General features: G+C 37.9%; 1 protein-coding gene and 1 long non-coding RNA gene across 3 annotated transcripts in view; one reads left to right on the top strand and one right to left on the bottom strand.

Moving 5' to 3' along the window:
* The window catches only part of LOC150077178 (uncharacterized), a 184,452-nt gene that overhangs the window by 32,157 nt on the left and 127,844 nt on the right, over positions 1-24,451 (bottom strand). The gene's annotated exons all lie outside the window — the stretch shown is intronic.
* LOC150077179 (uncharacterized) overlaps positions 1-24,451 on the top strand; it is a 187,800-nt gene that overhangs the window by 75,340 nt on the left and 88,009 nt on the right. The window lies entirely within an intron of this gene.

The raw sequence follows: 24,451 nt of genomic DNA, 5'->3' as shown, positions 1-24,451 counted from the left end.
AAGGTTCTGGAAATTAGTATCCATAATCTCTGGTGCTACCATTAAATTGCCAGCATTCACGACGTTGATGTACTGTCATCAGGCATACTCTAAGTAATTATATATAACCAGTTTAATACAAAACTAAGTAACTAAAACAAAAGATTTTTACCACACCAATTCTACAAGAAAGTCTTTGGTTGGTACCAAACAGGTACCAACCAAGACTTTCCATGGCACTAAATGAATTAAATATGAGTAATATCTGGGCAAGGCGCTAGCTACACTCAGCTAGACACCTACAAAACAATCTGTAACTCTTCCAAGTTAAACCATAACAATTCACTGCAAAAATATATGTGGCCAATTTACTTAGTCTCACCTCAGGTTGAATATTATTACAGAAAAATACGAGGTTTAATAATTTCTAGTTCCGGCAGGAGGCACCATAAAAATTCTCAAAAATAAGTAATTTTTATGGTGCCTCCTGCCGCTAGGACCCACTGGGGGCCTGCTAAGAGCACTCAGAGTTTAGCCCAAAGTAGCCCAATTCTGATTTGCAGTCTACTTGTAGGCAAGATTCAATATCTCATAGCAGTCTCCATTAGCATATTCCCTCCAAAATACCTAAGACAGTCGCCATTACAGCATATATTCTTAATTAGAGTTTCATCACAAAATGACTGCAATATTAATTAAATATAGTTATATCATTTATTCACCATTTTCACAATAGAGAAGAGTATAATGATGTCATAGCAATGGCAGCTTCCAGTACTTTCCCTTCAAAATTGATCATTAGGACACCATTACTATAGAATATAAGTGAAGACAATATGGCAGCAAACTACAGTTCTATCTGTATCGAGCCTAAGACTTTGAAAAAATAACCAGGACAGCACAAAATAGTGGTTCGCATGACCGATAAAAGTGTCTCCGACCACGTGTGGCCGCCTAGGGTTCCAAAAATACACTGAAATTGTGCTCCATCCAATATTTGGGAAGAACACCACAAGCAAAATAAATTTGTAAGCCGACAGTATGAGCTACTGGTATTTTATGGCAGCCATTACCATTGTTAAAAAAAAACAGTATTAAGCCTAACAAGGTAGCGATTCTGAAACGGAACAAAAACAGGGTTTTGGTTTCACTTCAGAATCCCACTGTCAGCTTCAAAAACAAGTTCACATCACTCACCCAACATTCATAGACAGGACGACACTATTCAATCATGTAGGGGGGGGGGGTGGAAAAAGACACAAAATTAAAGCGATATATCCAGAGCTAACTCAGTAAACTAGAACACAATGAGAAATGGGATACAACTGGGGTTAATGGGATATTAAGTATGGAAAGCATTTGTGTATTGTATGGCGGTCTCCAGGGGTTTCTCCTAAACACCACTGATGCATCCAACAAGACATAACACCAATACCGGCAAGTGTGTGTATGTATGGGTTGTGTGGAGTGTAGGCACCTGGCATTTTGCAGCCAGGGAGCAGAGGACACCTGGCCCTCTGACTCCCATCCCAAGCCATGTGGAGGCAGCCAGGATCAACAACCAAAAAATAGACCCTTACTGGGGTTATCAGGCAAGCCTGGGAGCCCCAAGGTATTCAAGGAAAGGAAATGGGATTTAGAGGGAACAGAAAGTGAACAGAAAGCAAGGGGGAAAAAGAAAAGACATCCCCCTGAGGTCACAATCAAAACATAGCTTAGCAGTGTGAATCCAAGCAAACCCAATAAACGTGGGCATTCAATCCACACAGTTCCCAATCATTTGAGCAAACTAAAAGCATCCATACATTTGATATGATTTGCCTACCACCAGAACAAACTATTATATTAGGCCACAAGTTATACTTAACAGATGACCAATTGTCTAAAAGACTGATAGACTAACAAAACCTCAACATTGATTATAAAACCCATTATCCACAAACAATCCAGGTGCAACCCAAGCACCCAGGATGAAGCAGAAGACATTGACAATTTATTTACAAGTCTAAATAGACATCATCAACGTTAGTCTACTGTTATCCAACAATCCATCAGGCAAAGATGTCCAACCAGCAAAATATTCATTAGGAACTGTACTATGTCTCAGGTTACAATTCCCTAGGTTATAGTTTTTTAAACGTCCTCAACCTGAACAACCATCAACCAGTCTAACAATCACAATACCTTATTTTAGCACTCATGACAAAACAGCTGTCCCACCTTTATCCAACTGCAAACAATTTAACAGTATTCAAAAATCAATTACACTCAGTTGACAGAATAGACAACATTCAATACAACCCATTTCTATTGTCCAATAAAATATCCAGTTCTTGTCACTTTACCAAATCACTGCTATATTAATAATCAGTGCAACAGTCTCACTAGGAGCTTTCAACCCTACAGTCTCCAGCTCATAAAGATCTGCAATTTAACAGTTCTATAATTTAAAGAACATAATTTATACCCAATCCACAAGACCAATGGTGTTTCAATTGAGCAACAAACACTAGCTCAAAAACCCCATTCTGACTCAATTTGCCAGTTAATCCAGAAAAACTCTGTTCTGCAAGAAATCCATCACAAGAATTTTCCTTGCAATTTTCAACAAGTATAATGCCTTGGATTATAAAGCCTTCCCTACATATTTACATTTACTACATCTTTTGATGTAGTAAAACATATAAAACTGAACACTATTCAGCATTAAATTTACTTACTATAAGTTAACCATTTGCATCTAATTCATTATCGTAAATTGGCTTTCTTTATCTAAACAATTTATCTGCAAAATCTGAAAAGGCAAGAAATTTTCCTTGCAACTAAGAAACTGAGGCTATTCATCCTCGTACACATTTGTGAGGAGTTGGAGACTATTTTGTAAATCTAAATACAAGTAGTATTCAAATATTGAATGGACAACCATCTCCTGAGCCCCATATTTACATAAGGGTATGGCAGCCAACCCGAATGAGTATAGCTTAAGGCTACCATGACCAGTCAGTAAAAAAGACACATTCATACTTGGGTTAAACCAAGCAATTTGCTATTTAGTATACTCTGTCATATTTGGGATAAATTTATTAGTTACTCTACCTTGTTCAGCAGTTGACCAAACCATTTGCCAGTCATTTATAAACTCTGATCTTATTCTAAGATTGCCCTCCTTCACTGGTGTATCCAGATCACTAGAGAAGTTCCCGACTCTTGCTGGTAAGGCTTTCCGCCTGAAATACTGAAGATAGTGATACATCACTTCATACTTATATAAACTCTAAAAGGAAGGGGATAAATCTGATTGGTCCACTTGATATCGATGGTTTGACTGTTGATGATCCTGCTCAGATAGCAAACAAACTGAATGAGTATTTTGCATCTACATTCACACATGAGGAATTATTAAGGTTTGAAAATGGCAGAAGGTTATCAAATTGTAGCAGGATACTTAATGATTTTGTAATAACTGAGAGCAAAGTGGAGGAGAAATTGTTGAAATTAAACATAAGAAAAGCACCTGGGTGGATGGGATCTATCCAGTTATATTAAAGGAGGCAGCAAAGCAACTAAGCAAACCCTTAGCCATAATTATCCTTGAAAGCATCCTTGGACTCAGGGGTGGTTCCCACGGACTGGAGATGTGCAAATGTATCCACAATTCATAAAGGGGGATCAAAGGGTGACACGAGTAATTACAGACCAGTTAGTTTAACTTCTGTTCCGGATAAAATAATGGAGTCACTGGTTAAAGATGCATTGCAGGATCATCTAGACAAGATTTCAGCAATAATTCAGACACAACATGGGTTTGTTAAGGGAAAGTCTTGTCTGACAAATTTGATAGGATATTATGATGTGGTTACAAAGGAACTGGATGCAAAAAATAATTTTGATATCATATATTTGGATTTCAGGAAAGTTTTTGACACTGTTGTGCATGGAAGACTATTGTACAAATTGGAGCAGAATGGTACAAATTGGAGCAGAATGGTAATCAATGGGTGCTGCTCTTCGTGGACTAATGTTATTAGTGGAGTCCCACAGGGTTCGGTGTTGGGTCCACTGTTGTTTTGTATATATATCAATGATATTGATGAAGGTATATCAGGCTTGGTGTCGAAGTTTGCAGATGATACAAATGTTGGCATGGTTGTTAATTACAGCAATGGCAGTGTGCTACTGCAACAGGATCTAGATAATTTGGGCAGATGGGCTAAGAAGTGGCTACTGAAGTTTAACCTTGACAAATGCAAAGTACTGCATATGGGTAGAAGTAACCCCAGAGAAACATACCAACTGTGTGGTACTACACTTAAGGTGGTAGAAAATGAAAAAGACCTGGGAGTAATTGTGCAGTCAGATATGAAGTTTTCTGAGCAATGCAGACAGGCTGCCAGGGCAGGTCATGGGGTTTTGTCAATGATATATAGGAATTTTGTTAGCAGGAAAAGGAGGTGATTGTCCCTCTGTATAAGGCAATGGTCAGACCACGCCTTGAGTACTGCCTACAGGTCTGGAGGCCTCATTTTAGGAAGGATGTAGATTTGCTTGAACGTGTACAGAGAAGGCCAACAAGATTGGTGAGGAGAATGTAGGGATCCTCTTACCAAGAGAGGCTTAAGTTCTGCAAATTGCAGTGGCTGGAGACTAGGCACCTGCGTGGTGATCTGATTGACGTGTATAAGGCCTTGAATGGGTTGAGCACGCTGAATTCTGATGGGATCCTTCCACTTGTTCACATTACGAACCTAAAGGGGCATAAATTCAAATTAAGAAAGGACAGATGTAGAATAGATGTGCGGAAATTTGCCTTTAGCCAGCGGGTGGTTAATTGCTGGAACAAACTTCCATCTGTCGTTGTGGAAGTTGATAGGTTGAATAAATTTAAGGAGGAACTGGACAGGCATTTGAAGGGAATGGTGTGATTTTATTTTTATTTTATTTTATTTTTTTTTTTGGCTGATGTTGCATAAGCTCATACACTTGCTTTCTTGAATCACATGCCACTACTACTACTTTATTGGTAGCTTTCCATTTACAACTTGCAGGGCTAAAGTGGAGACGGTTCTAAATTTCTAGATATAGTAAGTAGAAAAAAGAGTTATGCTTGTATTATATATTTTTTGACTTGTGATATGAGAGCCCCATGCACCTGCAGCATAACATATTATCAGAATGAAGATTCATTTGTAATAAAGCTTTAAAGTAACAGACTTAACACCCTAGACACATTTTGAAATTCTAATTATTTTCCCTGTAAGTGCCTTAATTTTTTGAAGCAAATATTTAGCATGAATAATGAAACTGAAGCGGTCATCCATCATAATCCCTAAGTATTTATAAGATCTTACAATTTGAATAGCATTGTCATTGAGTCTAATATTAGGTGGTCTGTTCAAGTTTAAATAGCCCTTCAGAAACATCTGTTTTGCCTTAGATATTGAAATTTGTAGTTACGAGTTTTGGACCAACAATTTAAATCACTTAGCATGTCATTTGCTCTCATTTCTAACTCAGGTCTAGATTCTCCAAATACTAAGACCACAAGGTCGTCAGCATACACTAATTTCAGGACCTTCTCATTCTCAACAGCGAGCCACCCATAAATATAACCGCATTCCAACAAATTGGACCAAGTATGGATTCTTGAGGGCAGCCCTAGTAACAAGTCTACTTGCAAAGTAATAGCCCGATGAAACTAAAAGATGTCTATTGTTAAAGTAGTCAGATGTAAGCCTATAAATAGGGGCAGAGACCCCAGCCTCCCGGAACTTCACCAGGACACTCTGCTATCATAAGGTGTCAAAGGCCCCTATGAAGTCTATGAAGAGGGGGTTAATGGGATTTAAGGTATTCCTGTTTTTTGAGGCAGTCTTCAGAGTTTCCCCTATGTACTGCAGTAGCGTCTGAAAAGCAAATTTGCCAAAACCGGCAAGTGTGAATAAGTGTTGGTGTGTAAAGTTTATATGTATGTACATTGAATGGAATGTTGAGTGCCGCTGCCTGGCAACTTTGCAGCCAGAGGTAGTGAACACCTGGTTCACTACCCCCTGACTCCCATCCCATGCCACGTGGAGGTGTGCCAGAGATCACAAACAGGTAAAGACCCTTAGTGGGATAACAAGAAAACTTGTTATCCCAATAAATAATGACACATGAAAAGGAAGGAACATAGTGCGAGAAGTAGGGGTAAGGGAATGGATGGGAAAGAAAAGGAAAGCAAGGGGATGAAAGAAATGGGCATCCCCAGAAGAGGAAGTCAGCAAGAGATTAAAGATTAAAAGATACCAGTGGACAAAGCTTACACAGTTCAGTAAAGCCACACAGCCAAATTAAAAGTAAAACTAATACAAATTATATTTACAAAACCAACAACTTAACATTTCTCTCAACTAGAGAAGAATAGACAAGTTACTATTTACAGCAATAAATAAATACCAAATTTGGTTATCAAAACTACAATCACTTTTGGAGATTAATTTAATTTAGCCCTTGTAGGAAGGGTGCTTTCACTCTTTCACTTATGCAAAGAAATCAGAACACTCATAATAAGACAGCAAAGAAAACTCTAACATTCTACAATGAAGCAATAATGATTAAATCAGCTTTGGCGTGTGAACTGCATCCATTTTAGAGGATACACTTTTGTTAACCCTATCAAGTAGGTAAACCAACACACAAACACCTAAAAGAGAACATATCCTTTTCATGCTTAAATCGTCAAGTTTCACATAGTGCCCAACAAAACAACGAACACAAACAAATTAAACCTTATCCTAAGTTTGGTCCTTACAATCAACTCAAGACCAAAACAGAAAAAAAACATCTATTACTCACACTAAGCTAGATACAGAGACCTAAGGATCTTGTCTCATCCACAACTGCCATATCTACAGCTTAGATAAACCAATCATGAGTTCCCACAATACTTCTGTGAGCCAAAGTCGCATACATGGAAGAGAAATCCAACCATGTACAAACCAAGTCTCATATAGAGTAACTAAGTATCAGCAGTGCAATCCAACCAATCATCTGTCTGATTTAGTCCTAATATTACTAGGACTATAGTTTAACGTTTTGCAGTACAACAAAAATACATTTAATACTCTTTAATAAATACATTTAATAATCTTTCCAAGTTTTATTCCAGAATCATAAATCTGGACAGAAACATGGACCCTTAATTTCGGTCCAAAGATTATTTACAACTATGTACAATGTTCCAATCATTGTTTACTATTAATCTTAAAATCCAAATAGAAACTAATAAAGTAATGCACTATAATCTTGTTAGTCATTTCAAGGTATATCTCTATTCATTATAAATTTTCTTCTGTTAAACAGCTTATCTGCATATTCAGATAAAGCCATAAAATTATCCTTATTCACGAATCAAAAATCCCAGTTAGGATTTGTAGCTCACGTCTAATATCCAAATATATGTTACAGTCAAATAACAGATGCTCCACAGTCTCAGGAGCACTGCAGTGACAGAGAGGAGAGTTGACCAAACCAAAAGAGAATAACTTGATGTTAAAATTCCCGTGCCCTGTTAACAGAAACGTAACATGGGATACAATGGGTTAATGGGATACAAACCACTATCTTCCTTATGTAGAATCCACTTGAATTGAGCCATCTTAACACAGTCTGGTTGGAAATGTTTTCACCTGTGGCTGCAGCATCCTCAACAGACAGTTGATGAGAGGACATTGTAGTGTTCCATCTTGCTTTTAAACCCAGATAGCGGTCTGTTCTGGTTGATGTAGCCCTAGAGCGACCTTGGCCAGCTGTTATTGTAATGGTTCCTGTCTCTTGAAACTACTTCTATAGTCCTGAGACAACAGTATGTGACACATTAAGCCAATTTGCCACCTATGCCCGGAACTGCCCTGTTTTAAGTCATCCGACGGCCATCTCAAAGAATCGTCTAAACGATGATGACTTGCCATCCTGAGTACTGGAGATGTGGCTATACCATTGAGCAAGCCAAAAAATGGAAATGAAGTGATGTGCTCGCAATCTGTGTTTTTATAGGCATGAATAATTTGCATAATGTGTGGCTCTGTAAGGTGGTAGATTGATTTCTATTGGATACTCAGAATTTGCAAGCCAGAATGCCTATTATATCAAATATTCACCTTCGGCGACACTGTTCACAATAAAATATTCATGAAAAACATTTTTGTTCTGTTAATTTTGTTGAGCAGTGCATAATAATAGAATTAACAGACAAAAGTTGACAATAGTTTAGAAGTGTATTTTACAAGTCACTGAAATAACCATCTGAAACATTACATAAGTACTTTCAGTCAAAGCTAAAATTCCACTTGCAGTTTATGAAGATTGTAGGTTATTGGTTGGTAGAAGTAGAGTCTTCCATGATGAGAAGACCTCAATAGCAAAGTCTTGCAATGCTTGTAGTTATTTTTAGAAGACAAATATATTTCTTGACCATGTAAGACAGAACCACTTCTTGTAAATAGCCTTAATATAGAGAATTCGTAAGCTGGATAGTAGAATAATATATGGGGACATCTTCGGGAACACCACAAAAACAAAGCTGTGTTGTGGAAAGTTTGAAATAAAATAGTTTGGTATTGATTGAGCTATGGCTGGAAAGTATATGACAAGTAAATGTACTCAGAGTGAACCACTGCAAAGTAGCCTTACTGAAAATGGAGACAGATGGAAAAAACTTATAAGTAATTCTACCTTTGGATGAAGAAGACCAACGTTCTTGCCAATGAGAAATTAAAATTTGGAAGCAGTTTGATTTTTCTTCTTTAGGTGGTGCTTCAGGGTCAATTAAAATGCCATGAGATTCATAAGAACTACCTTGTTGGATATAATAAGAAAGCCCACTGTATACTAAAAGAAAATCAAGGGGAAGGGTAGCAGCAAGAATTTGGAGTGCAGGAGTGGAGACATTGCAACAAGCATGAGCAAGGACAAGAAGGAAAGTATGCTGAATAGAATTAAGCTTTGATTGAACAGTAAGAAGCTTGTTATGATGAAACCAGGCTCAGCTCCATAAGTAACAATAGGAAGATCATCAGCTTTGTACATAAGATGAAGAGTTTTTGCACTAAGTCCCCACTCCTGCTTAGAAATATGAATGAACATAGCTATAAACTTTTTAATTTTATCTGCAAGGTGAGTAATATGGAATAGAAACATTAGTTGATTGTCAACTTTAAGACCAAAATATTTAGTTGTTGTCACAAAAGACTGGTTATTAATTTTGATGAGTGGAGGTCTATTTGAAAAAAGGCAATCCTTAAAAACCATTATACAAGTTTTGGATGGAGAAATTTTTAATTTATTAATAAAATCTCAATTAAAAAGATAAGCTCCTTTAAAACATCGTTGGCATTAACTTCCAGATGAGCCCTACAGGGTGTCTCAAAAATATACTGCATAACTTCAGGAATGAGTTCCTCATATATAGACAATAAAAATATTTTATATCAACATAGTTCCAGAAATGCTTGGTTCCCGAGTTATTAACCGGAATGTATGCCTGTACGCCTGCCCTGTGAGTTTGTTTGGAAGTACACGGGGACCAAATAACTTATCACCAAAAACACCTGCCCAGATGAGGCTGAACTGCTGTTGGTGATGTGATAGAAGAATTGCATGTGGGTTTTCCTCAGCCCATACATGCTGATTGTGAAAGTTTTTGGTTCCGTCTCGTGTGAACTTTGCTTCATCTGTAAATATCACTCACTAAGGCAGGAAAGTGAGGAGCTGTACCATACTGCTGCAAGAACCACTGGCAGAACATTACTCGGGCAGGGTAATCTGCTGGTGACAAGGCCTGTACCCATTGCAGATGGTAAGGATATAGTTGGTGTTCTTGCAACACTCTCCAAATAGTCGAACATTGAACAGCCAGTTGCATTGCTATTCTGCGTGTGCTGATTCCAGGATGGCATGCACAAATCCAAAATCTCCTCCTGTACTTCAGGAGTCGTAGATTTTGGTCGTCCTCTGTCGGCAGCACGAGGTGTAAAGGTCCCAAGTTTACAAAGGCTGCGATGGATACCTTCAAACGTTTTCCTGTCTGGACATCTTCATTCTGGGAACCTTTTGTGGTACAAATGACGAGCCTCCAAAGCATTGCCGTCTGAAAAACCGTACATAAAGTGCATATCCGCTTGCTCCTGATTTGAGTACATAGTCGGAATGGAAAACCATCGGATTCTGTCAGTACCTTGTGATGAAGGAAATCACCTGCGGGAGATAAGACACTCTGGTTAATAACTCGAGAACCAAGCATTTCCGGAACTATGTTGATATAAAATATTTTTATTGTTTACATATGAGGAACTCGTTCCTTAAGTTATGCTGTGTATTTTTGAGACACCCTGTAGAATTACTGTAAAAAAAAATAAGGCTATGTCAGCAAAGGCTAACAAGGCATAACATTCATAAGGCATTGATTGAGGATTCCAGAAGAATGGACCACTAAGGACAGCCATGAAAAACAGGTCTAGTTAGAATGATAATTGGAAGCTACAGTGACAAATCTGTTGAACAATCCCTAATGGTTATATAAAGCTGCTTAGTACAATGAAGAAGAGGGAGATTTTTGAGGACACTTTCCCACCAAAATGGAATCAAAGGCACCCTCAAAATCCACAAAAACAACAAGAGTGTAAGTATGGGTGGTGAAATGGATGAGTCTCATAAATTCAACATGAGCATCCATCTTCAGTGCCATGACCAGGGGAGAAACCATATTGATTAACAATAAGGCAACCATTTTTCAGAAGTAGCATGGAAAGCCTAAAGGATAGCAATCCTTCAAACACCTTCTTCAGGACAGACAAGAGGGCAACTGGTCTATAAGCACGAGGCAAAGAAGGTTTGCCAGGTTTTTGTACTATCATTAGTAGAGCTCATTTCCAAAATATTAAGAAGGATCCTTGAATGAAGCATTTGTTATATAGATTAACTAAAATTATTGGATTTAAAGAGAAAAATTGAACTATAAATTCTCCTTCTATAGCAGTGGAACCTGGACATTTATTGGGTTTGATTTTTTTTTTTTTTTTTTTTTAACTATGGCATTGACCTTATCAATTGAGAATGAGAATTAGGCTGTCTAATTATGAGGGGTTCTGAATCATTTGAGACTGATCATCAGAAAGGAAAAGAGTCAAGAATAATGTTTACTACATAATGCCATGTAGTAGATTCAATATTATTGGAGATTATAGTGTTATAAATAACAGGAGATCAACCTGTTCCTTGCAGTTTTATAAATTACACCCCAAGGATCCTTGTTACCCACATTTGAAACTAATTTTTGCCTCGATAATATTTTACTCCTATTAATACTTAAGATCGTGATAGATGTACTTCAGTCTTTGAACATCATTGATAGTTTTTTCATGCATGGTGAACAGCACATCTGGCAATCAAAAGTTCTGGAGTCCACCAGCAGTTGATTTTGGAGTGATGTATTTTTAATTTAGAAGTGATGTTAACAGTTTTAATTAGAGCAATCTGAACAGCAGGAGCCAATTCAATAGCAAATAATTCATCAAAATATTGAGTTATAGTAACATTAATTGCAAGAACTCTAGAAAATTTGTTCAAATCCAGATTGTTAAAAAGAATAAGAAGAGAGGGATTTAAAGGTGGAGGTACAGAAATATTTGGATTACCAAAAAAGTAAAGCAGTAATACAGTAATCAGGAGTAGTTTTGCCCTCAGTAACATCCCAGGAAGTGATAAATGGTTAAAGAAAATTAGAGAGAGAGAGAAACCCCAGTGTTAGATGAATCCTGTAATGTTTGGAATGTGAATGGCATTAACATGCCATTCACATTCCAAAGAATGAAATCATCTTCTTAACATGCTTCTTAATATTGGAGAATGAAATCATCTAAAAGTTAACTATAAGAATCAGAATAGGAGCTAATCTGGATGGAGACTTAGAATTAAAGTCATAGCCAATAAAAACTTTTGAAGCCCTCAGCATTCTTAAAGCATAATCAAGAAATATGAGATTAGTTTCCAGATCAGAAGATGGTGTAATGAAATGATTATAGAGTCCATTAATGATTGTAACGTCCATGTGACCCTGGGTACCAAGCATTTCTGTGGCCAAGAGAAACCCCACTGTGACTCAGTTTTCCTTGGTTTCTTCTCTGTTTATTACATTTTTTGGCCCTACCACAGGGAGGCTCCTGCTTCCCTGTAGCAGGGCCGGTAACCTAGGTGGTAAAAATAAAACCCCAGGGCCAAAAGGAGCCATCATGGACACAAGCAGTTATCCACCTTTAGAGCCGTTGAGCTCAAGATCGGAAATCCCTGACATCCACCATGACTCCGATCAACCCAAAAGGCTTCGAAGGGAAGCACAATGTCATGATGAATTACTAAATTTCTTGGTAATTCATTCTTTATCCACTCAACCTGTGGGCAAATTATCACCATTTTTGATTCATAAATGTTTGGAATCAATTGCCGGATCACCAAAAATGGTGAAAAGACTACAATCTGGACACTTCCTGATTGAAATAGCCATCCCAAAACATTCTGAGTGGCTGTTAAACACAACATCATTTGGTGGGCTGACAGTATCAATTATTCCCCACAAAACTTTGAATTCATCAAAAGGTGTCATCAGTGAGTGGGACCTAATTACAGTTTCTGAAGAAGACCTACTCCAAGAACTCGGTAGTAAAAAAAAAAAAAAAAAAACCCGAATAAAACAATGATAAAAAAAAACAAACTAATAATTAATAAAAGAAAAGGAAATTAAACCTATCATCCTATGCGTTTCCCTCATCTGAAGGTACTATCCAGATGACCTTTGAATTTCTCCAAACTGTCAGCCTCTACCACCCATGTAGGTAACTTATTCCAGTAATTTATAACTCACTGGCTAAAATAAAACTTCCTAATTTATGTCCCCTAGCATCATTTATAATCTTGAAAATTTCATCCTCATTCATTTTACTGATGCCTCTCAGAGCCTTAAACACCTCAATCAAATCTCCTCTAAGGTGTCTAGTTTCCAAACTCTGCAACCCACATATTCAGTCTTTTCTTTCTTCATAACGATGCCCTTTTGCCGATCTCACCAGGCGAGTTACCCATCTTTGCACCCTTTCAAGAAGCTTGATGTCTTTCTTTAGGTGCAGTCTCCATACCTGAACACAGTATTCCAAGTGTGGTCTAACAAAAGCCTTATATAATGTGATTATCACATCCCTATCTCTACTTGCAAAAGTTCGATAGATAATCGATAGGACACCATGTCCCTTCCTTGCAACCTGTTTACAATGCTCAGAGAATTTCATGTCTGACCATATCGTAACACTCAAGCCCCTTTCCTCCAGTACTGGGTTTAGTTGGAAGTTTTTGCTTTTTTATTGACTTAAATTGGCATATTAATTTATTTTTAGAGTTGCTTTATATTCCTAGTAACAGTACTTTAGTTTAAATTGAATTTAGATAGAGATTTTGTAGGTTATTACTTAGTATCGGTAAGGGTATCAAATCCACGTGTAGACAGGTTTTGCAGCTCTCGCAAACGAAAAATTTTTAATTATACTTAGCTGCTTTATTGACTTATTTATTAGATTTAATTATTTTCTATAAGTAGCTTATAGACTTAGTCAAGCTCCGTGGTTTATTTTGAATTTAGATATCGCGATTTGGAAAATAAATAATACCTCGTGTCCGTAGATTAACCATTTGTAACTTTCCGCCATTGTTATACGATATAACGTGTGCTAGCGTAAGGTTTAACGGAAAACTAGATAGCGAGTATAGTAGTATCAATTAATCAGTAAAATTTATTAATCTTATTAAATTTCATTGTCAGTTGAATTGTACTTTTTTAACTAAATAAATATAGTGACCTAGTTATTACAAATGTAACATCATAAATTAATACATATAAGTTGACAGGGGATAAGAAAGTCATAACGTAACTTGGAGATAATATTCGATACAGAAATACATATATATATATATATATATAGTGTTATAACTGCATTGGGATATAAGTTTAGGGTTGTATTTTGTATTGGAATTTTATTGAACCTTGAATAGAAATCATGACTCAGACTAGAGCAGCAAAGCAAAAGGCTCAAACTAGTGGAAGTGCTGTGGCTCAGGAGAGAACTGAGGGGGGTGGTTGTCCTTTGAATCACAGTCTATTGAAATGCACTGCTTGTTTGATGTTTTTGGAGCAATCAGGAACAGGACATGATATTGCCAAGGAGAATGTCTCTGTGTGTGCGAGATGTAAGGAGTGCGAGGAAATCAGGCGCCAACTTGGCATTGTTGTGGGCTTATATGAGAGCTTGAAGGACAAGGTGGATGCCCTCAAAGGATTTAAATTGAGGGGCCCATCAAGCTCTCAGCTGCCCACATCAATGCCAGAGCTTGCACTTGAACATCACGCAACACAGTGGCAACCCCTGAGGCAGAATGTGCTGGTCCCAAAGGAACTAGTTGTTGTAGGTGACTCTATTTTCAGGAAAACGGGGAACATATTGTGCAAAAAGGATAGATGGAACAGGACCAGGGTATGTCTGCCAGGGGCAAAGGTTGATGACGTAGGGCAGATATCATCCTTTAAAGGCACAAAGGATGATATTGTTGTACACATTGCCACTAATGATATTAAGAGTAGGAGACCGGCAGAATTATTTAACAAGTACAAGACAATGCTGAAAAAAAGTCACGAGTTAGGATTGAATTTGAAAGTGTCTGCAATTCTGCCCAGACACGATAGGAGGGAGTATATGATGAGAGCCTTGTCGATCAATTCGGCCCTGGAAAGATTGTGCAAGGCTCAAGGGGTAGAATTTTTCTCAGCCTGGTCTGTGCTTGTTAACAGGAGAGACTGCTTCTACAGGGATGGGATACACTTAAATAGAAAGGGTGCAAGAATATTTGCTGATGCTATTGAGGCAGAGTTAGGTGGGTTGGAAAACTGCTAGCTTGGGGGGGGGGGATACATGGACTAATAGATTAACAGTAGCTGCTGGCAGAGGGAAAAGTGATTCTTGCACTACTTCTATTGAAATGCAATTGAGTAGCAGCCTGGAAAGCAAGGAAATGGGTATTTCCAGAACTGCTGGTAGTCATAGTGGAACAAGTAAATACATGGGCTGTGTTAGGGTAACTAAGAGTAGAAACAGTTGCATGTATACTTGCATGTACACCAATGCTAGGAGTATAGTTAATAAATTCAATGAGCTTGAAGTGCTAGTCAAGACATCTAAGGCAGATATTGTTGGGATATCAAAGACTTGGTGTCACACAGACATAAGCCTGGAATTTGGGGAGTGCAATGTGTACAGAGAGGAAGATAGGAGGGATTATGCTGTTAGTTAAGAAACACATAAAATCTAAGGAAGTGCATCCAATTGAAGTGGGAGGTCAATGCAATGTTGAGTCTGTTTGGTGTGACATAAGCACTGGAAAAGGAAAAATGAGAGTAGGTGTGTATTATAGGCCTAATGAATCTTATGAGTATAATGAGCAATTGTGCAGAGAAATAGTGGGCCATTAAATTACAGTGTCTTATAATGGGGGATTTTAATTTCCTGGATATTGACTGGGTGAGTGACAAACCCACAAATTTGTGGGTTGGTCACTCACACACTAACAAGGCTTTTGTGGATTTATCGGATGATTGTTTTCTACAACAGCATGTTCGGGAGACAACTAGAGGGAGTAATACTCTTGATCTGATTATCAGTAGTGATTCTTCATGCATCAAGAATCTGCAGATAAAGGAACCACTAGGTGGCAGTGATCACAGTGTGCTGAAGTGGGATTTACTCAAAGAGGTAACTACTATCAAGGGTAAAGGGAAGGGTTTTTGCTTTCGTAAAGGTGACTACGGTGGTCTGAGACAGTATTTAAATTTTATACGGTGGAACCAACTGATGATGTTACCAGCAAATTCAAATTGAGAAGCATTCAAAGAATTAATCTTGGAAGCTACTAGGCTTTTCATACCAACAAATAAATATTGGTCAAGATTTAGGATTAGACATGTGACAGAGAAGAAAAATGCATGGGATACATATAAATTAACATATGACACAGAAGCCTATGATAGATATAAACTGGTCTGTAACCAAGTTACAAAGGTTAGGCAGGCGAAGACAGATTACGAGAAATCTTTGGCAAAGGATGCAAAGAAAAACAGCAAAGAGTTCTTCCTTATGTAAACTCTAGAAGGAAGGGGATGAAAATCAGATTGTTCCACTTGATATCGATGGTTCAACTGTTGATGATGATCCTGCTCAGGTAGCTAACAAACTAAATTAATATTTTGCATCGACATTCCCATGAGGAGTTATTGGGGAGGGGAATGCCAGAGGTGTATTCAACTCTGGCAGTAAGCTAGATAATCTTGTAATAACTGAGAGTAAAGTGGAGGAGAAATTGCTGAAGATAAACACAAGAAAGGCACCTGGGGTGGATGGAATCTATCCAGTTATATTAAAGGAGGTGTCAAAGGAAGTAAGCAAACCCTTACCATAATTATAAGAGCTTCCCTGGACTCAGGGGAGGTACCCATGGACTAGAGATGTGCAAATGTGACCCCAATCCACAAAGGAGGATCAAAGAGAGACACAGGTAATTACAGACCTGTTAGTTTAACTTCTGTTCCAGGGAAATTAATAGAGGCACTGGTTAAAGAAGCATTGCAGGATCATCTAGACAAGACTTCAGTTATAGCTTGGACACAGCATGGGTTTGTTAAGGGTAAGCCTTGTCTGACCAATTTGATTGGATACTATGATGTAGTCACAAAGGAACTGGATGCAAAGAATAATTTTGATATCACATATTTGGATCTTAGAAAAGGCTTTGATACTGTTGCACATGGAAGACTGCTGCATAAATTGGAGCAGTGTGGCATTGGAGGCAAATTGCTGCTATGGATAAAGGGATGGTTGAGTGGGAGAAGACAGAGAGGGTAATCAATGGACACTGCTCTTCGTGGACTAATGTTATTAGTGGAGTCCCTCAGGGTTAAGTGTTGGGTCCATTGTTGTTTTCTGTATTTATAAATGATATTGATGATGGTATATCAGGATTAATGTCCAAGTTTGCAGACGATACGAAGGTTGGCAGGCTTGTTAATGGCACTAATGACAGTACACTGCTGCAACAGCAACTGCAACAGCATCTAGAAAAGTTGAGCAGATGGGCTGAGAGGTGGCAAATGAAGTTTAACATTGACAAATGTAAAGTACTACATATGGGAAGCAGTAAACCCAGAGTAACGTATCAACTCTGTGGTACCACACTGACAGTGGTAGAAAATGAAAAGGACCTGGGGGTAATTGTGGAGGCAGATATGAAGCTTTCTGAGCAGTGCAGACAGTCTGCAAGAGTAGCTCATGGTGTCTTGTTAATGATATACAGTAATTTTTCTAGCAGGGATAAGGAGGTGATTATCCCCTTGTATAAGGCAATGGTCAGGCCACACCTGAAGTACTGTATACATGTCTGGAGGCCTCATTTTAAGAAGTATGTAGAGCTGTTGGAACGAGTACAGAGAAGGGCAACAAGATTAGTGAATGGAACAAAGGATTACTCTTATGAAGAAAGGCTTAAGTTTTGCAAATTACAGTGTCTGGAGACTAGGCACATCTGATTGAGGTGTATAAAGCCTTGAATGGTTTGAGCATGCTCAGTGCGGATGGGATTCTTCCTCATGCTCAGAATAATCGCCTGAGAGGGCATAAATTCAAATTGAGGAAAGACGGTTGTAGGATAGATGTTCGGAAGTTTGCCTTTAGCCAGCGGATGGTTTATTGTTGGAACAAACTTCCATCTGTTGTAGAAGTTGATAGCTTAAATAGATTCAAGGCAGAACTTGAAAAACATTTCGAGCAAGTGGATGGGTGAAATAAGGATTTTTTTTTTTTTTTTGGCTGATGCTATAAAAGTGTGCTTTCTTGCATCATGTGCCTTTGCTAATGCTAACTCCACAAGTGAATAAGTTAGTTTGGGAATACTGTTTCCCAGGTGTAATACCTTACACTTTGTTGGATTAAAGCATAGCTGCCATTTTTCTGACCATTCCTGAAGTCTATCTAGGTCTCTCTGAAGAAGCTCAGCTTGACAGTGATCATTAACTACTCTACCAATTTTAACATCATCTGCAAATTTAGACATCAAGCCCTCTATCCCTTCATCAATGTCCTTTATGAAAATTAAAAACAGCAGTGGTCCTAATACTGATCCTTGGGGAACCCCACTTCTTACATCAACCCAATCTTAGGAATAACCATTTATCACAACTCGCTGCCTCCTGCCCTGTAGTCATCCTGATATCCATCTAAGGATTTTCCCAGTGATTCCAACCTGTTCCAGCTTATAAAGCAACCGCTCATGTGGGACTGAGTTAAAAGCTTTGCTGAAATCTAAATAAACAATGTCGAAATTATTTCCTAAATCCAGCTCATGAGTGGCCCTTTCAAAATAGCGAACCAGATTTGTTAAACATGATTTTCCCTTTATAAAACCGTGCTGAGTATCCTTGAGAATTTCAATTCTATCCAAATGATCCTGAATTCCACCCTTGATCATTGCCTCCATGATTTTCCCTACCAGTGAAGTCGGACTAACAGGTCGATAATTTCCCACTTCACTCTTAGAGCCACCCTTATGTATGGGAGATACATTGGCACTTTTCCAATCCAAGGGAATCTCCCCAGAGTCTAGTGATGCTTGCATAATTAGCCTCAATGGTTCAATGCACTCACTTGCCACCTCCCTTAAGATTATAGGGTATATTCCATCAACTCTAGAAGCCTTACTGGCCTGTAGGCTCAAAAGTTTTTTCATTAAATAATCTTGAGAAATTTCAATATCATTAATTACATATTTTTCAACTTCGCTCCCACGATTTACCGTTGCCACAAACCGTTTTTCTTCTGTAAATATCGATGCAAAATAACTGTTGAGTTCATCTGCAACGGCAGCTGGTGTATTTAATACTATCCCCTTTCCCTTACGTAAAGGTCCGATCTGGTTTGTCCTGCTCTTCTTAGCATTTATATATGTGAAGAATTCCTTATCCCCCCTCTTTGTTCTGTTTGCTAGCGATTTCTCATGAACTGCCTTTGCCTGTCGAATCTTTCCTGTGGCTCTATTACTGATTATCTTGTAGCTGTTATAGGCTTCAGTACTTTTTATTGCTCTGTAACTTTATTTGGTACTTTGATTTTTAATTTTTGCTGGTATAAAGGTGGAACCTCCTCAGCATTACTGGTTGCAGTTTTCAATTTTTTAAACATGGTATAATAATGTTAATTTATATTTAACAATGGGTAAGAGATTTTATTCCACTTTTCAGATATTTTCTTGACTATCATCTATTATAAACTGTATCTACATTTAGTTGGAAATGCAGGTAATCTCTGACAACACCTATTTGAAGATTTCTAAACATTTCTTGCATAAATGAACAGACTTTCTGAAATTATCTTGAAATGTATGTATACATATAAGGTGTGACAATAGAGTTCTTGGATTGTTGTGCATTAAAAAGAACCTGAAGTGAAGGAGCTCAAAAATGGGACCTTGTGGGTAGCACAGTTGGTAGAATTGCTGTCCTCCCTACTGGTGTGTAAAAGACCTGTGTTTGAGTCCCATCAATGCGTTAAGGAATTTTTATGGGCCTTTTTCACAATGTGGCTGAGTTTCAGTCTCAGGTGAGGGTAGCATGGTTTTCTATCCAGCAAAAAATATCAACCACAGAACACACATAATTTACAAACAGTATACAGAGCAACATGGCCTTAGTTGCTGATGCTCCTAAAACCGTACTCCAACACAGAAATAGTTTTATTTTTATTCAAAGTAACCACCTGATTAAATGCACTTACGAGTGCATTTTTTGGGCCTTGTATTATGCCATTCTAAATGTGTCTGAAAAGAGTCAGGAAAGATGTCCAAAGAGATGTTGTTCAGTTTAGTGGTTATGTTTTTCTTTAGGTCCTCAACATCTTGAAATCTTTCCTTCGAAGGCAGTTTTCACCTCGGAAAAGAGGAGGTTTGCAGCTGCAGGGCAAAAGAGTAGGGCGGATAATTGACCTGTACGTTGTCAAGCTTAGTCAGAAATGTCTCCACAACAAATGTGTGAATGAGCAAGGCATCGTCATGCAACAAGAAGCAGCTACTTTTTTCTTGAAATTGCAATCTCACTCAGTAAATGCACTTCAATAGTCCTAAAAGCACCTGTGCCTAGAATGCAGCATTGACCCTTTTCTCTTCAGGAACAAATTTCTTGTGAATCACCCTGTTTTTTGAAAAATATGATCAGCATTGTTGTGAGCTTGGACTTCTGGAAATAGAACTTTTTTGGGCCTTGATATCCACCGAAGTCCACTGTATGCTCTGATGCTTTCTCTCCGGGAGTGCGGCAAAAATTTTGCACTGACCTTATTTTTCCTAAATCTCTATGCCGAATTTGATGAATCATCTCCTTATTCATATCAACTCATCAGCCATCATTCTGATGGTCAAAGGATGATCTCTTGCCACAATTTCCTGATGTTTTGCAACTCTGTCCTCATTTTGAAAGATTGACAGACACCAACTTCCTGGGTCATCATGAAAAGTTCTCTTTGAACTGCTTATACCATTCAGACACACTGTATACTTGCATGTACACTAATGCTGGGAGCATTGTAAGTGAATGAATTAAAAGTGCTAATTAAGTCATCAAATCCAAACGTTATAGGAATAGCAGAAATGTGGCATCATTCAGACATAAGTGATGTTGAATTTGAATATGGGAAGTACAATGTATACAGGAAGGATATACAGGAGAGGTGGATGGGTTATGCCTTAGTTAAGAAGCATATTAAATCTAAAGCAGTGTATCCAGTTGACATGAGTGATGAGTGCAATTTTGAGTCAGTGATATGAGCAGTGGGAAAACAAAATTGAGAGTAGGAGTGTGTTATAGACCTAAAGACTGTGATGAGTGTACCAAAGAGCTATACAGAGAAATAGTGGATTAGCAAATCAGAATGTCTCATAATGGGCAATTTTAAATTTTCAGATGATGTCTGGAATTTGTGAGTTGGTCACTTACACACTAGCATAATTTTTTGTAGATTTCTTGGATAACTGTTTCCTACAGCAGCATGTTAGAAAGGCAACAGAGGGAGCAATGCTCTTTATCTAGTTATCTGCAATGATTCTTCATGTATTAAGAATCGTAGTTAAAGACCCACTGAGAGTCAGCAGTCACAGTGTACTAATGTGGAATTTAATTAAAAACATAACTACTGTCAAGGGTAAAGGCTTTTGTAAGGGTGACAACAGTAGTATCAGACAGTTTTTAAATTCTGTGCAGTAGGACCAACAGCAAATTCTAAATGGGAAGTAATCAAAGAAGCTACTAGGCTTTTCATACCACCAAAGAAATACTATTCAATGCTTAGACCTAAATGTATGTCAGATGAACTATTGAGACACTTGGCAGAGAAGAAAAGTGCATGAGATGCGTATAAATTGTCAGTTGATACTGAAGCCTATGATAGATATAAATTAGTCTGTAATCCAGTCACAAAGAAAGTTAGGCAAGCTAAGGCAGATTGTAAGAAGTCGTCTATCAAAGATTGCAAAGAAAAAGCAGCAAAGGCTTCTATGCATATATTAATAGTAGAAGAAAGGGATCGAATCACATTGGACTGCTTGATGTCTATTGGTTACTGTTGATGACCCTGCTCAAGTTGTGGACAAACTGGATAGGTATTTTGCATCTATATTCACACTTGAGGAATTCTTTAGGGAAATTAATGTTGGAAGTTTATTAAACTCTAAGGAGGAACTAAATGACTTTGTGGTAACTGAAAGGAAAGAGGAGGAGAAATTGTTGAAGATGGACATAAAAAAGGTACCTGGGTTAGATGGAATCTATCCAATTATATTGAGGGAGGCAGCAAATTAGGTAAGCAAACCCTTAGCCATAGTTATGAGAGCATCTCTGGTTTCATGGGAGGTCTCTATGAACTGGAGATGTGTGATTGTATCTGCAATTCCTAAAAGGGATCAAACAGATGTGAGCAATTAAAGAGTTGTTAGCTTAATGTCTGTTCCAGGGAAAATAATGGAATCACTTGTTAAAGAAGTAATGCAGGACCATCTGGACAGGCATGCAATTATACTGCAATCACAGCATGGTTTTGTTAAGGGGCAGTCTTATCTAACCAATCTGTTAGGTTACTAGGATGCAATGACCAAGGTGCCGGATGCAAAAAATAATTTTTACATCATATACTTGAATTTCAGGAAGGCTTTTGATACTGTTAACACATAAAAGACTGTTGTATAAACTGGTGCAATGTTGCATTAAGGGCAGGTTACTACTATGGATAAAGGGAGGGCTCAGTGGAAGAAGACAGAGCATAGTTATCAGTGGGCACTGGGTTCATGAACTTATGTTATTAGGAGTTCCCCAGGGTTCAGTGTAGGCCCATTGTTGCTTTCAGTATTTATCAGTTATATTGATGAAGGTATATCAGGCTAAATGTCTAAGTCTGCAGATCATACAAAGGCTGGCAGGGTGGTTAACAACAGTCATCGGGGTGAGCTACTGCAACAAGATCTAGGAAAATTGAGTTGATGGGCTGAGAAATGGCAGTGTAAGTTTAACATTGATAAATACAAGGTACTACATATGGGTAGCAGTAAACCCAGAGTAACTTATCAACTGTGTAGTACTACACTTAGGGTAGTGGAGAATTAAAAAGACCTGTGGGTAATTGTGCAGTCAGACATGAAATTCTCCGAGCAGTGCAGACAGGCTTCCAGGACAACTCATGGGGTTTTGTCAATGATATACAGAAACTTTGTTAGCAGGGATAAGGAGGTAATTATCTCTTTGTATAAGGCCATGGTTAGGCCACATGTTGAGTACTGTATACAAATCTGGAGGCATCACTTTAGGAAGGATGTCGATCTACTGGAACAGGTGCAGAGAAGGGCAACCAGGCTGGTGAAGAGAAAAAAAGGGTGCTCTTACCTAGAAAGGCTTCAATTTTGCAAATTGCAGTGTCTCAAGAAAAGGCACCTACTGGAAGATCTGTTTGAAGTGTTTAAAGCACTGAATGGATTGAGTAAGCTGAATGTTAATGGCATTCTTCCACATGCTTGAGACTACACACATGAGAGGGCATAAATTCAAGTTGAGGAAGGATGGATGCAGGATAGATGTGTGGGGAAGTCTTCAGCCAGCAGGTGGTTGATTGTTGAAACCGGTTTCCATCTGTTGTTGTGGAAGTGGATGGGTTGAATAAATTCAAGGAAGAACTAGACAAATTCTTAGAGGGTATGGATGGGTGAACTGTGTAAGTTTTTTTTTTTTTTTCTTTTTTTGGTTAATTCTATATAAGCTTGCTTTTTTTCTTCATTTGCAATTACTACTACTACTACACTGGTACAGCTTAAAATTTCATCACTATAAACAGTTTTGAACATTTCATAAGTTACTGTTGCAGATTTTCCCATTTTAAAATTTATATTCATTTGTTGCTCCATTGCAAAATTTTGACATGGAACATTAGCACCATTAACAAAACTGGCTGTTACTTGTCAACATACATTCTCTGTACCATCATCTGTTGGAGGAAGTTTGAACTACAATGTACCACTTTTGTTTATTTTGAAACTCATCGAACTTGACTGCAACAGAACCAGTTCTGGAACTCTATTGCCACACCCATACATATACCACAGGGCTCACTCATCGAAAACCTATATATATATGTATACTCGTGAATGGATTAAACTTTAAAGGATTAAAAAAATTCATGTTATTTGGGGGACTGGTTTATCATATATAATAATTTTCTTCTCTTATTATTTGGGCATCTGTATAGAAAATGCAGTGGTACTGGTTTGAATTTTATTTTGTTGTGTGCAAGATGGAATTTTATGGATGAAAGATTTTATGCAAGATGGATGAAAAAAATGTCAAATAAAAATCTGTGTATTGTCTTGGTTGTCCTTTCCCATGTGGTGCCCATGTGCATTACAACAACCTTAGTAACTATATAATAGTTACACAATGTGGAGGAAATGGACAAACAAGCACAGTATATTTTACCCTCCTCAGAGTATCAGTTTAAAATGCTAGTACTTTTTAAGTATAGTGTAATTTATCACATTAGAATATAGATCAAAAGTTCAATGAATTTAGGGCAAAGCTTCATGGTATGAGAGAGAGAGAGAGAGAGAGAGAGAGAGAGAGAGAGAGAGAGATAAAACATAATTGTACAAATAGGGTGTAACCTCAATTTGTATATAGCACTAAGTTTGCTGCTAGATGCATTAGTCAGATATCACGGGGGCGCTTACTGTAAGTTGCCTTGATATTGCACTACACACTTTAAATAAAAAGCACAATTTAATATTGTTGCATTTAGTAGCAACTTTGTTTGCTCAAAGCATATAGACA

Source organism: Mastigoproctus giganteus, chromosome 12 (assembly GCF_048544385.1).
Source record: "Mastigoproctus giganteus isolate SK-2022 chromosome 12, ASM4854438v1, whole genome shotgun sequence".
Taxonomy (NCBI): domain Eukaryota; kingdom Metazoa; phylum Arthropoda; class Arachnida; order Uropygi; family Thelyphonidae; genus Mastigoproctus; species Mastigoproctus giganteus.
This window is presented reverse-complemented; position numbering and strand designations above follow the sequence as displayed.